This window comes from Cavia porcellus, unplaced genomic scaffold, assembly GCF_034190915.1.
Source record: "Cavia porcellus strain 051 isolate PalLab524CR breed Dunkin Hartley unplaced genomic scaffold, mCavPor4.1 scaffold_13, whole genome shotgun sequence".
In the NCBI taxonomy this organism is placed as follows: domain Eukaryota; kingdom Metazoa; phylum Chordata; class Mammalia; order Rodentia; family Caviidae; genus Cavia; species Cavia porcellus.
The window spans coordinates 3513839-3529199 of record NW_026947496.1 but is presented as its reverse complement, the minus strand read 5'-3'; positions in this window follow the sequence as shown (position 1 = coordinate 3529199).

Below are 15361 nucleotides of genomic sequence, written 5' to 3'. Positions count from 1 at the left end.
TGTGGTCGAGGACAGGATAGCACAGCTCCTGCTGCTCCCCAGCCTCCATAAGAGGTTCCAGTACTCCACATGACTCTTGACAAGAGGCCCATGCTTTTGCTTAAGATCAATGGCAGACAATTAAAACATGGTATCCCATATAATCCCCAAGGTCAAGGAATCATTGAGAGGGCTCATAGAAGCCTCAAAGAAATTTTACAAAAACAAAAAGGGGGAGTAGGCCAAGGCCTGGCCCCAAAGGCACGATTTTCCATGGCACTATTCACACACAATTTTTTAAATTTAAATAATGATAATTGCTCCCCAGCTATGGAGCACTGCAACCCTTCCTCCAACCATAAAGGGTGGGTTAAATGGAAAGATGTCCTAACAGGACAATGGATGGGCCCGGATCCGGTGGTTAGCTGGAACCGAGGCGCGGTTTGTGTTTTCCCACAGGAACTGGGACGAGAACCACTGTGGGTACCGGAGAGACTGACACGGGCAACAAAGCCCTCGACTGAAGATCAGACCTGCCCTACCGGAGATCCATCACAGACCAACCAACAAGATGAATAGAAATAGCGGTAGCCCAAAATGGACAAAAAGATCCTCAGGCATATGCATGGCTCGCTCGCCTAGCCTACGACCGAGTCTAGGGGCGGTGAGCTTCCCACACTCCTCCTCTAAAAAATTATGACATAGCTGGGTAGGAGAGTCAATGACGGGTAAGAGCGTACTCCCCCGGTGCGACTCAACCTAAGCCAGGCCCTACCCCATCCTGCACGTAAGCCGCTGGACTGTTAGATGCTGCCCAGGTCTAAATTTCTCTCCGAGGGGATTTCTTTATGGAGAGGAAATGAGTGCAAGCTTGTGTGCATCCAGGTTCCGTCCAGTTTGTGCCTGGCCCTAGAAAAAGGACGAGGGCCTCAGGGCCTTGGCAGACCATGGGACGGCCGACCAGGGTCTAAGCCAAGGACCTACGGTGGGCCTACGCATAGGGCATAAGCCTCTGCACCCAGTCCAGGAAGGGCTACGATGCGCACATTCATAAAAAATAAAAAAGGGGGAGATGTTGGGAGCCGCGGCCGAGCCCAGTCGCCTTACTTGGCGGACGTGAGGCCTGTAGGAAAGAGCAAAGCCTGAGCTAGATTACCCCTCCCATCGAGTGTGCTAAGATGGCGCTTATCTCCTGCTTCCTGCTTGGTAAACAACCCGCCCTGTAAGATCTCCTGCTTCCTGCTTGGTAAACAACCCGCCCTGTAAGATCTCCTGCTTCCTGCTTGGTAAACAACCCGCCCTGTAAGATCTCCTGCTTCACAACCCGCCCTGTAAGATAGTCTGCCTAGCAACAACTGATGTTAGCCAATCAGCCCGCATCGCACGCTTTGAACTGATTGGCCACTGTAACCCTATAAAAGTGAGTGCCTCTCCCGCCACGAAAAAAGAAGAAGAGGAAGCAAAAGAAGCAGAAGAAGCACGCAAGGAGCCGCGGAGAGCGGACCGGTAGAGGCTTCGGGACAGACTGTAGGGAGAAGCACGCAAGGAGCCGCGGGGAGCGGACCAACAGAGGCTTCGGCCGGGAGGATTCCCGGGGCAGGCTGTACGGAGAAGGAAAATAAAAGAAAAGGTTGTCCACTGCCAGACTTTGTTGTGTGTCCTTCCTGCCAGCCGGGAGTGACACCGACATTGAATTTTCCCTATCCTGTATGTAATGACCTTCTTTATCTCTTAGGATCGTTCTTGGTTTGAAGTACACATTTTCTGCAAACATAATACTACTCCACTTTTTTTTTTTGAGTTTTTCTTGCATGTAATATTGTTTTCCACCCTTTGATTTTCAGTCTGTGAATTTCCTTTTTGGTTAGATGGGGTTCTGGTAGACATAATATGGTTGGATGTTATTTCTTGATCTACTCTGCCAGTTTGTTTTTTTTAATTGGTGAATTGAGACCATTTACATTAATTGTTATAACTGTTATATATTGGTTTATTGTTGACATGTTTTCTTTCTGCTGTTGCATCTTTATCTTTCCATTCTGTTTAATTGTCTGCCTTGCTTAGTAGTTTTTTTCTAAGTGTACCTAAACTGTCTTTCAGGATTCTATGCAAGGTTGGCTTGGTGATAATGAAGTTCTTCAGCTGTGCTTTGTCATGGAAGTATTTTATTTCTCCAATGATTTTGAAGGACAGTTTTTCAGGGTACATCAGTTTAGGTTGGAAATCATTATCCTTATGATCTGTAATACTTCACTCAATCCTATTCTTGACTTCATTGTGTGTGTTGAGAACCCTACTGTGATTCTGATAGGTTTTCCTTCATAAATGTCTGTCTCTTCTGTCTAAGAGCTTTTAATGCTCTATTCCTATTTTGGATTTCTGGGATTGTGAGTAATATATATCTGGGTGTAGTTGTATTTTGGTTATGGCTATATAAAGTTTTATATGCTTCATTAATCCTAATGTCAATTTCCATTCTCATGTTTGGGAAATTTTCAGCTATTACTTCTGCATATAGTCTCTTGATATCATTTGTGTGGTTTCCTTTTTTATTTATCCTATCAATCTTACTTTGTTTTTATTCACATCATCTTGTAGCTGTTGAATTGTTATTTCCTGATTCTTTGTTATTTTTAAGAGATCATTCCTTTCCTGTTCACTAGCTGCAATCTTGTCTTCGAGGTCTGAAATTCTATCTTCACTTTCATTCACAATCCACTTCGGATTGAGGTGGTTTGACAACTTTTAATGGAATTTTTTCATTTCCTGTATATCTCTTTGAATCTGTTTTAAGTATTCTGTATTTTTTCTTATATTGCTCATCCTGGGATTCTATCCTTTTTTTTTTTATTCCTCTAATTTTTAACTGTGTCTTCTTTAGATGGGTTCAGCATATCTTTCATTGCTTTTATCATTCTTCTTCTACCTGGCAGATTATTTCTAGTTTGAATGCCTTTAAAGCTTCCTGGAGTTGCCTCTTTATTGCAGTTACTATTATTTCAGGTATTTCAGGTGTATGGCATGTGTTTTCTGCTATGTACATTTCTCCTAGGCTGGATATTTGAGATTGCATCTTGGTCTTTCAATTCATCACTTCCCTACATTTCACTGTTTCAAGTGTTATTCCAAATCTTTCCCTGATCATGTTGGAAATTGTCTCCTATGTCCTGGGCTCTTGCAACTCCTCTGGCAGGACAGCTCTCCATATTGAAAGGTCAGTGGCCATGGCCAAGGATGGCCCCATATCTGCAGAGCCAAGTCTAGTGTGGCTGCAAGCCAGGCTTGTCCCTGACCACTGGTCGCAATGATCTCAAATTCTTCTGGCAGTCGGATGGTGTGCACAAACCAACCTCCTCTGGCAGTGAGGCTCCTTGAATTGAAAGAAGGACACTTGGTGCGGCCCAAGCCGACCTGAAACCTCCTCTGGCAGTGCAACTCTTCAGATGAAAGAAGGTCACTGGGCAAAGCCCAGGCAGACTGGAAACCAGCAAACCCAGTGTGGAGTGACTGCAAGCTGGGTGTGTCACTGAAGACTGGAACCAAGGATCTCAAAGTGTCCCACAGCTCTGATGATGTGCAGGAAGTCACTTCCATGTGAAGAGAAGCTCCCCAGATTGAAAGAATGTTACTGAGTGTGGCCCAGGGAAGCCTAACATGGCCTCTGGTAGTCCACCTCTCTCTTCTGGTAGAAAAGCTCCCCGAAATGAAAGGTTTCTGGGTGTGGCTCAGGAAGGCCCAAAATCTGTCAAACCTGGTCCACAGTGGCTGCAAGCTGCCTGTGTCCCTGACCACTGAGCAAAAGAATCTCAAACACTCCTGAGGCTTGAATGGTGAGCAGGATCCCACCACCTTGGGGAGAAAAGCTCCCTGGACTCTATTTTTTTATTTTTAAGCAAATAAAACAGAATAGAGTCAATCAAAATAAAACAATTAACATGGCACATGACTTCAAAATGAGGTCAAAGGAAATCTATAATGGATGGAGTAATGTGGCTTGTTGTCTTCAAAATAACTGCCAGTAAAAGCCAGCATAATAAAATCTATAAAACAAATAAAAACAAAATAATAGAAGCAATACAGTACTTCAACAGTAATAAAACAACAGTGGCTACCTTGCCTTTTGTTATCTTCAAAGTTGTTGCCTAAACCATCAGACATAATACAATCAAACAAAGCAAGGTAGAATAAAATCAATCAAAACAAAACATTGAAAGAAATGTAGAGCTCCAAAACAAGATAATAGAAAAATCAATAATAGGTACCATAATATATTGTTTATCTTTGAAATGACTGTCCATGTCACCAAATATTATAAATTTAGACAAACTTAAATAGAAGTAACCAAACTAAACAGAGTGGTGAAAAAAGTACAGGATTAAAGTTAAGATAGTAGATTAACAATGGCCATTGCCTTCCCTTTTTAGACACATACTCCCTTTAAACTTTCACAGTATGTATTGTGCACTTTGGATCCTACTAACTCCTTAAGCTTTTTATATGAGAGAGATAATACAATATTTATTCATGTGACTCTGTTCATCCATGAGCATAATCTCATGTTTTATTCATTTACCTACAAGAGCATTGAAGTTGTAGATGAGTAGCTTCTCACCGTATAAAAAGTACATGTCTTTCTTGTCCAATCCGTAGCTGATGGGTAAGCTACCCCAGCTTCTTTCTGGTTGCTGTCACATATATAATTGTTCTCTCTCCTTTGACTTTCTGTCTATGAACTTTTGAGTTAAATGTGTGTCTTTAATAAAGTATATTGATAGATCCTATCTCTTCATCCACTCTGACTGTGTTTCCTTTTATTGGTGAATTAAGGTCATCTACATTAATGGTTATGGCTAACATGTACTGCCTCATCTCTGCCATGCTATTTTCCTGCCATTGGCTGCCTACTTTTCCTCTCCATTTATGTATATGCCTAGCTTAGTGATCTGGCTCTGCTGCTGTTCCTGGAACCATGGCATTTTTTTATCCCTCCCTAGAATTTCCCTCATTATTCTTTGTAGGGTAGGTTTGGTGGTCATGAATTCTTTCAATTATTCTTTGTCATGGGAATACTGTTCTCCATTAATTTTGAAAGTTAGTTTTGAAGGGTACATCAATATGGGTTGAAAGTTGTTTTCTTTCAGGACTTCAAATATTTCACTCCAAGCTCTTCTTGAGTTGATTAAGAAATCAACAGCATAGAAATTCAAAACAAGGCAACAGGATATCAACAATGACTATGATAAAGTCTTTTCTTTTCTTTGAAACAATTGTCCATACCTTCATGTACAATAATATCAAACATAAAAAAATAGTAGAAAATCGGTCAAAAGATTTAAGGCATTACAAGACTTCAAAACCAGACAATAGGACATGAATAATGATTATAATGATATCTCTTTTTCTTCAAAATAGTTGACTATGCTATCACAGAAATTAAATCAAATAAAACACAACAGAATAGAATCAATCAAAACAAAAGGATTACAGGTCTTAAAAAAACATGGTAGGCAATCAGCAATGGCTACAATAATGTCTCATTTTCTTCAAAATAGCTATTCATACCATCACACATAGTAAAATCAAACAAAATAAAAGAGAATGCAACCAATGAAACAGACAAATGAAGACATTGTAAGACTTCAAAGCAAGGTAAGGGGAAAACAGCCATGATTACCATACTACTTCCCATTATGTTTAAAAGAGCTGCTCATATCATTAGCCACAATAAAATCTAACAAAACAAGACAGAGAAAAGTCAAACCTAATAAAATTGTTGAAAACGATACAAGAATTTAAGACAAGACAAAAGGAAGTTAACAGTAATTACCAACTTCTCCTGTCAGAGGTTTCTTACCCTAGCATTTTCACAATATCTAATGTGCCCTTTGGATCTCACTAATTCTCCCTTTTTCACATGCTTGAATTCACCCATATGAATTCAAACCATTTCATCCATGAACATGATCTCCAGTTGCATCCATTTACCTCCAAGAGTCTTGAGATTATTCTACATCATAGCTGAGTAGCTTTCCATTGCACAAAATACTATATCTTTCCTATCCATTGTGTGATTGATGAACAAGTTACCGTAGCTTTTCATCTGGTCTCCTGTCATGGAACAATTATTTTCTATCCTTTGATTTTTAGTCCATGAAATTCCCTTGAAGTCAAATGTGTTTTTTGCATACAGTATATTGATGGGTCTTGTTTCTTTCTTTTTTTTTTTTTTTTTTTTTTTTGTCTTTTTCCTTTTGATCGGTTATCAGTACCGGGGATCAAACTCACGACTGCCTACTTGCAAGGCAGGCGCTTATGACACTGAGCTAAATCTCCAGCCCCACGTCTTGTTTCTTAATCCACTCTCTATGTGTTTTGTTTTATTGCTGAATGGAGGTCGCCTACATTAATGGTTATAACCAGCATGCATTGACTACCATGCTATCCTTCTGCTGTTGGACCTCAAGTTTTCCCTATCATTCAATTGCCTGTCTTGCTTGGTGATCCTCCTGGGCTTTTGCTCCTGGAACCAAGGTCAATTTTATAGCTCTCTAGAATATTTTTAGCACTCTTTGTAGGCTTAATTAGTTGGTCATAAATTCCACCAGTTGTTCTTTATCATGAAAGTTAATTATTTTTTTTTCATCTATTTTGAACATTCCTTTTTCAGGATATGTCAGTTTACTTAGGAAGTAATTTTTTTTCAGGATGTGAAACACTTCAAACTTCTTGACTTGATGTTTGTGTTGAGAAGTCTGCCATGATTCTGATTGGTTTTATTATATAGATGATAGTGTTTCTTTTCTGTAACAGCTTTTTAATATGCTGTTCTGGTGCTGAATTTCTGGGATCTTGATTACTACATGTTTGGTGTAGAGATATTTTGGTTATGGTAGAGTAATACTATCTTCATCAAGACTGGCACTGTTGAAATTTTAAGGCTTGTATTTATTCAAGGCAATTGAAAAGCTGTACAATTTAGCTGATATATAAGAGAGAGAGAGACTGAGATTTAGAGAGACACTGAAAGACAGAAACAGAGGGACACCAAGAGATATTCTAACACAGAAATAAAATTTATTTATTCTAAATTTACATAAATCTGTAATCATGTACTTACTTCTGTATGTCCAGAAAATTTCAATGAATGTTTAAAAAGCCCATAAGGGGCAAATCATTCTGTATCTGTTGAAATCAGAAGAGACTTTACTGGGATGTGATGGATTCAGAATAATATTAAAACTAAGGATTTTCCCAACTCTGTCTAAAGCTCCTGAAGAGAAAGCAGCACCTTCTGTGGTAGATCATTCAGAGGAATTCCCTATCCTCACTGTGCTTACCGCCTCCAGCTGGTGGAATTGTGGTTATGGAGGGAAAGGAGCCTCTGCATGTGGATAAGGGCAGAGCTCTTGAGAAGAGTTAACAAACAGTGTGCAGAAAGCACAGTGACTCCTTATGTCTCATAAATGAAGAATGTGAGAGCAGGTGATATATGACAGGACAGGAAAAACAGAAAGATCATATAAAATTGTGGTGCTGCAAATACTACAAAAGAAAAAAAAAGAATTCGGCGATCTGTTCATAGCAGCTAAAATGAGAATTTTTTTATCCGTGTGAGCAAGGATAAGGAAAAGCCTTATCAGACATATTTATCATTTAGTATCCTTCTGCATATTTTTTCTAATGCCAACTCTAAACTAATCAATTAGATATTTTCACAGTATTGTGCATGTCAGGAAGTGACATTCAATAGAGGCACCAAGGCTGAGCCCTGGGTTTCATATGGTGCCTGAAGGATGAGAGGGAAGCATCCACCCAAAGACCTGTGGGAAGAAGCCCTCCTAGTAGTCCTATGAAATGGACAAAGGATTCCAAAAGGACTGAATTCTGCCTTCAAGTGCAGTGTGTTGTTTCCCTTTAGAGACAGGATGACAGGAAGCTGGGAAAGCAAAAGCAGGGACAGGGTGAGCACAGGACTCTTTAATTGTGTTTCACTACTTTGAGACTTGCAGAGCTAGTCTGATATTCCTGTTCTCAGTTTTGCCTTCTCTGGAATTAAAAGAATGAAACCATCCATCTTATGAGACATCTTGAGAATATTCAGTATTTAGTAATACAGAAGTTTTACATAATGCATGCTACTTATTAAATAATATACAAGTTGTCTGGTACTCTTCTATGTTTATCGACGGTACTCTTTGAACTTAGAAAAACATTTATTGATCCAATAGAATTCTACAGTGTCACAAAATCTTAGAAATTGTGTCAAATATTTCATAACTAATGATTTAGCTGAGAGGGGACCAATGATGAATATTAATATCCCTAATAGAAAAGTAAGTGTTTTTTACTGGAATCTGGACTTTAAATGAGGGTTTTCTTATCATTAGAGCATTGGGCTGTAGCTTTCAGTTTTATTGCTTAGAGTGTTTTGTGTATTTTTCCATAAATGGCCATATTTATATTCGTATTACTGGACCTCATTTTTTGATGAAAAGAGATATAATTATAATATTTTTATTAATTTGATAATGCAATAATTTACTAATAACAGAAAAATATTTGTAAGTAGTCTAGTTTTGCCAAAGAGTTGATTGTAAGGTTTATATATAGAAATTATAATATTAGTTATAGTTTCTGAGTGAATAAATGGATGAAACCAGAACCAAATATCCCACTAGCAGTTTTGGAATGTGCATTTTTTATTAAGATAAATATAAAAATATCAAAAATGTAGAAATGTTTTGGAATGTGTATTTCTCATTAAGATAAATATAAAAGTATAAAAGTATAAAAATATTTTTATTACATGTTCCATGCATCCATTCTTTTGACACCTCTTCTGTGCTTCACAGACAGAATGGTATGTATTACCTGCCTCTCATCTTCTGTGCAAAGAAGCAGATGCTGAGTTCATAAGTTATTAATAAGTACCTAAAGAGGTAATTTATGGTAAATTTCCAAATATTCAAATTTTTGTTTAATGTAAAACAAGTGGATAATAATGAAGAAAATATAAACTGTTCTCAATTGAAAAGTTAACAAACATAATAAAGTAATTATTGAATAACAGTAGTTAATAAACTGTGTACCATAAATTAAATCAGTGGCTCAAATGTCACTTAAAGTACAATTCATAAACAAAACAGATCACCGTATAGAAAAGGAAGAGCAAAAGTATAAAACATTTTTTCAGTCAAAAGAAAGTAGTATCAAAGAAATGTATTAGCACATTTTTAAAACATTTTGAAACAATGAAATACATAATACTGGGACACATTTCAAGTTCTGTTAACCTTGAAGTACAGATGCTGGATTACATATTGTTCCCCTGAGTTATGGGCAAATTTGGGTGCAGAAAATATACAAGGAGATGCATATTTCTGCTCCAGTGTCAGCACTTCAGTGTGGGAACAGGAGTGGTCCCTCCTCAGCTTACAGAGCTGCCTGAACTGCATAGACTCTGCCTCCTGCCAGTCCAGAGCACTCTGCTTTTCAGTGCACAATGGTGCTTTACTTCTAGAAAGTGGACCCTTTCCTCTTTTCACTAATGTACATCTATCTGTAGTAGCAAAGCTGAAAATAAACAATAAGGATATTTGAATTTACAAAACATCAAGTAGGTATTGCATAAAGTCAGAATAAATACATAGGGTTTTTTTTTATTTTAAACTTTATTGCATTATTATACATGATCAGGATGTGAAGTATATGTTCACTAGAGTGTGGGTGCATGTACACAACTGGCCTTTTTCTTTTCCAAACACTTTTTTTCTTGGTCACATACCTCCGCTTCTCTGTCTCAAAATTCCCTGCTCACTCAAATTATAGTTGTTCTTACTTTGATTAACTGCTGTTTATTATATACAATATTTACATTAATTCTGTCAGTTTAGTATCTGTACATGGCAGATCTCAATTCTTACATTCCCTTTCTCTCCAACTTTCCCTGACCTTTGATCTCCTGGATATTTTCCTACTTGTAGCAATCTCTCATTTTGTTTCCTTCTACCCTTTATTTTGCTTTTGTTTTGAATTGCTTGTTTTCAAAATATCAGACTGATGTATTCAGAGTTATCTTTCTCTCCTCTGTAAAAGTATCCTGTGTCCCCATAACTATGACCAATGAGACCCAGATTTTTGGTACAATAATCTCAGTTCCAATTTTGGTATGAAATATTATAACAATGGCAAAACTTTTAGGTTTCAATGATAGCCAACAGCCCACTGTGGCATAAATATCATTGGCTCACTGCCAGTAGTGTTAAGAATTTGAAAATCTGTGTGATTGCAGCCAAGATGAACTCAGTCTATAAAAAGAAATAGAGGCCACTGTCCCCTGGACCTAGGTCTTCCTGGTCTACATCCACAGACATTCAAGGGCATGAAGTTTCCTGAATGCCCTGCTGTCAGTCTACCATTCTTGGGGATCCCCTCAACCTCATGAACATAGTACTGCTGTTGATCATTCTGCTACCCTAAACCTTGGACCTCAGTGGATTAACCAAGGTGGCTAGATAGGAGACTTAGTAAACTCTCACCCAAACAGAAGACCTTAACAGACTCCAATGAGTATGGTGAGTTTGCCTATAAAATAGAGGTCTTCCCTGGATAAATAGGAGCAGCAGCAAGCTTCCTGCAACCGTAAGACCTTGGTAATCTTGGCAAGAGTGTGGTTGATTCCTTCCTCCACACAGAGAACATCTGGCAGGTTGAGGAGTGTGCCAACAAGGCCTTTCCAACTTGGAGAAAATTAAAAAGGCTTAGGAGACACCCAGTGACACAGTAAGGACTCAGCCAAGACAAACACTATAGATATGGAGATGTGATGACATGGAACAACCTGAATACGTAGTACAGCAGATACTAAGGGATAGCATACATCAATCTTCCTAGGCTAGTCAGCCCAGGAACAATATGGGGCTCACCTAACAGGCTCTGGAGGAGAACTTAAGTGGCCAACTTCCTCATTGTGGTACCCAGCATCTGGACAGACATCAACCACCCAGTAGGAACCTAAGATACACATTACCGATAGTTGAGACTGGTAGGATCAAAAGACCAAATATTAGCATGAAAGGAGAAAATGGCAAAATGAAAAGGCAAAATGAAATCTCAAACATCTAGTCCATCAGGAGCAAGCATAGACAACACTGAAACAGAGGACTTTAAAAGTCCTACTTGAGAAATCTCTGGCAAGATAGCAAATGAAATAAAGAAACAAATCCATGAGGCTCTAGAGGAAGTCAAATTAGAAATAGTTTCTCATATAAAGACAGAAGTAACAACCTTAGTAAAGGAGTTGCTCAGTATAGATAGAGAAGAAATAGATTTTAAAAAGTACAGGAGCATGGGAAATTGATTGGAACCTTGAATTAACAAAGTAGAAAAAAAAATGAGAATCCACAAACTGATCACAAGGATTTATCCAAGAAATGAAAAATTCTGCTCAAAGCCATTAAAAAAAAAACCCTTAAATGAAGTTGAGACAGAAATCTGGACCTTGAGAACAGGATCACAGTTAGTGATCATGGAAGAATAGAACTTTTAAAAATAACAAAGCAGCATCAAATGGCACCTCAGAAGCTTCAAGATGATGCCAAGAGAAGCAATACCAGACTAAAACATGTCAATGAAAAGTCAGGAGTCAACACGAATAACATCGGTCAACTATTCACTAAAGTAATAGCAGAAAATTTCCCAAAACATGAGGAAAAAAATCTGATACACAGATAGGTGAGCCACATAGAAGAGGAAATAGTCACAACCAACAAAAATCTACACCCAGACATGTGCTAATTAAGATCCCAGACACATAGCACAAAAACAGTACTAAAAGCTGTCAGGGCAAAAACATAATATTTCTATCAAAGAGAGTGCATTACAATCACAGCAGACTTTTCAGTGCAAACGCTCAAGTGAATACAAGCTTGGCATGAAGTATTTCAAACCCTTAAAAAATAAATTTCCACCGAGACTAATGTCTCCTGCAAAACTATCTTTCAAACTTAAGGAACAAACAAGATATTTCTATGACAAAGAAAAATTGAAGAAATTGATGTCCACCAAACCAATCATGAAAGAATACAGAAAGACATACTACATGGAGCTAAAAAAAAAAAAAAATCCAAAGAAACAACAGAAAGAAACCACCATACATAAAAAGCAATTCAATTAGGGGGAAAACCAGAAAACCAACAGCAAGAACATCACGTGACAAAGTTGAGCCAGTACATATCAGTGATGTCAACTATTAAATGAAATAGATTGACAGAAGGGATCAAGATACAGGACACCACAATATGCTATATACAAGAAACACATCTGACTCAAAAGGAAATTTATATATTAAATGGCAAAGGCTGGAAAATAGTATTCCATAAAACAGGAACCCAGATAAAAGCAGAGGTAGCTACTCTCTTTGCAGACAATGTGAAATTCAAACCTAAAGTGATTAAAAGAGATAAAGAATGTCACCACATACTTATTAGTGGAAAAATTCAAAAGGAAGAACTAATAATAATAAATATACATGCACCAAATACAGGAGCACCCAACTATATAAGACAAATATGAATGGACATAAAAAAACAAATACAAAAGAACACAAATGTAATAGGTGACCATTATATCACATTGTCACAAAGAGATAGATCAACTAGACACAAACTCAGCAATGCAGTAATAGAACTCAGTCATACCTGTGGGCAAGTTGAATTTGTAGATGTTTAGAAAGTGTTGCACCCAATCACATCAGATTACACATTCTTCTCAGCTGTGCATCAGATGTTCTCCAAGATAGACCACATATTAACTAATAAAACATTCTTAAGTAAATGTAAAGGGACTGAAAATATCTCATGCTTATTATGTGATCATAGTACACTGAAATGGAAAGTTAACAGTTTTCAAAATAGCATCTAAAAAATGAAATGGTTAGTAATCAACCTAATCCAGAATGTAAAATACCTATGTACTGAAAATTATACTACTCAAAAAAAGGAGACTGAAGAGAATATTAGAAAATGGAAGCTATTCTTTGATCTGATTAGGAAGAACCAACACTGTGAAAATGTCATAGTCTCAAAACTGTTATACAGATTTAATGTGATCTCAATCAAAATACTATTAACATACAAACCTAGAGAAAAAATTCCTAAAATTCATTTGGAAACAGAAGAAACCTAGAATAGCAAAGGCAATTCTTGGAAACAAAAGCAAGACATTAGGCATCTTAATTCCTTATTTGAAACCATATGACAAAGCCACAATAATAAAACGAGCATGATACTGGCAAAGAAATAGAATTGTGAACCAATGGAAGAGACTATAGGTGCAAAGGTTATTACAATGAGAGTCAGCAACTGATATTTCACAAAAGGGCTAAACATGTACATTGGAAGAAAGATAGCCTCTTTAATAAATGCTGTTGGAAAAACTGGCTTTCCACTTAGCAAAGAGTGAAAATATAGCCATGTCTATCACCATGCACTAAACTAAAACCAATATTGATCAAAAATCTAAATATTAAACAAGAAACACTAAATAAACTGGAAGACAAATTAAGTAGAATCCTTGGAGACATAGGCATAGACTGAGAATTCATGAGCAAAATGCAAATCACATGGAAACTGTTTTAAAGAAACAGGAACTGGTATGTCATATTATTAAAAAGTTTTTGCACTTCAAAAGACATCACCACCACAGTGAAAAGAAACCCCACAAAATGGGAAAGAATGTCAAACAGCAGTTCCTCAGACAAAGGACTTACATCAAAACATATAAAGAAATGAAAAATATCAAGCCCCTCAAATTCAAAGACTCTCAAGAAATGGGCATCTGAAATGGACACACATTTCTCAGATGCAGATATACAAATCTCAAATAAATACATGAAGTAATTTTCACTATCACTGGTCATACGAGAAATTCAAATTAAAACAGCATTGACATTTAATCTCACAATGGTAAGAATGGCTGCCAAGAAAAAATCAACTGAAAACAAATATTGGAGAGATATTTGGAAAAAGGAACAGTGCCCTATTTTTGATGGGAGTGGATAGTGGTGCAGCCACTATGGAAATCAGTATGGCGATTCCTCAACAAGTGACACTGGAAGACATGACTGGGACAGCCCTGCAGCAGTCAGGAGTTTTTCCACCCATCGCGTTGACATTTATCTACCACCAATTTATGTTTTTGTGACTCTTCTTTGCCACACTACAGAACAGTCTTCTGGAAAGCAGATTTTGTCTTTGAACCTCATACTGCCAAGCATGTGTGATTTGCTCTTGGAGTACCATGAATTTTCTGGAGTAGCCCTAATTCTGTTTACAACACTGTTGGAACTCTTGCATAGTAGATTCATGTGTTGAAAACTAACTGTCCTTGCAAATCCACAGAGAAGAAAAATGTAGTACGTTTACTGAAAGGGTCAGTTGCTGCCCATTTCCTAAAAATTAATTTTCTGGGCACTTGTTAACTCCACAGAAGTCCCATGACCTACTCAGGCATCTCTGAACAGTAGATTGCTCTGTTTCTATGTAAAAGGCAAACAGAGACCTTTTATCAACAACCTGTGGTGGATTACCTGAAGTCTGGATCACTTAGAAAATACAGCAAAGATACTCTACATTTCAAGGAAAGATGGCCATGGTGGAGCCCTCCTATCAGATCACTCAGAGCCAAACTGCATGTGTCCAGTCAACTCCTTACAAGATTAGTCAGTAAAAGACAGGCATTTTGGGGATGAAGACATGATAAATTAAGTCTAGAAATGAAACATGTTCATGGCTGATACCCTATGCAGTTTTTGGAGGAAATAATTATTCATTGGTTTAGACAGAAAAGCAGAGTACCATCTCATTCTCTGAATGTCTCTGATTGAACTCAACATCTGGAATCCCTGAATGTCCACAAGAACAGGGAAAGAGGAGAATGTGTGAAACCATGGAAAGGTTTCAGTATGCATGCCACTCCATAGCTTGGAGTGCAGATGATGGGAGGACTTTGCTAGAGACTGGAAGGGATTCCGTAGGTGTCAGAGTTGTGAAGTCGACAGGAAGGTTCAGTCAGAACAGTTATCTGGTGCGGACAATGGACAAGAGTTGTTTCCCCTGTTGAGAGCCTTGGAGACCGACAAGGGCAGCCCACATGAGACACAATTGCCACATAAAAGGGAGACCAAAGTGTGTACTTGGCAGGAATGTGAGGGGTATGAATCCTCCATACATGTCTGTGAGGCCAAATCATTTCATTTCTTCAGCCTGTCTACTCCACTGCACCCCAATGAGAGAAGAAGAGTTTAAGAAGAAGGAGGACAGAAATCTTGTAGAAATAAACTACATCTGCATTCACTGTTGTATGGCTAATTCACCACATAACT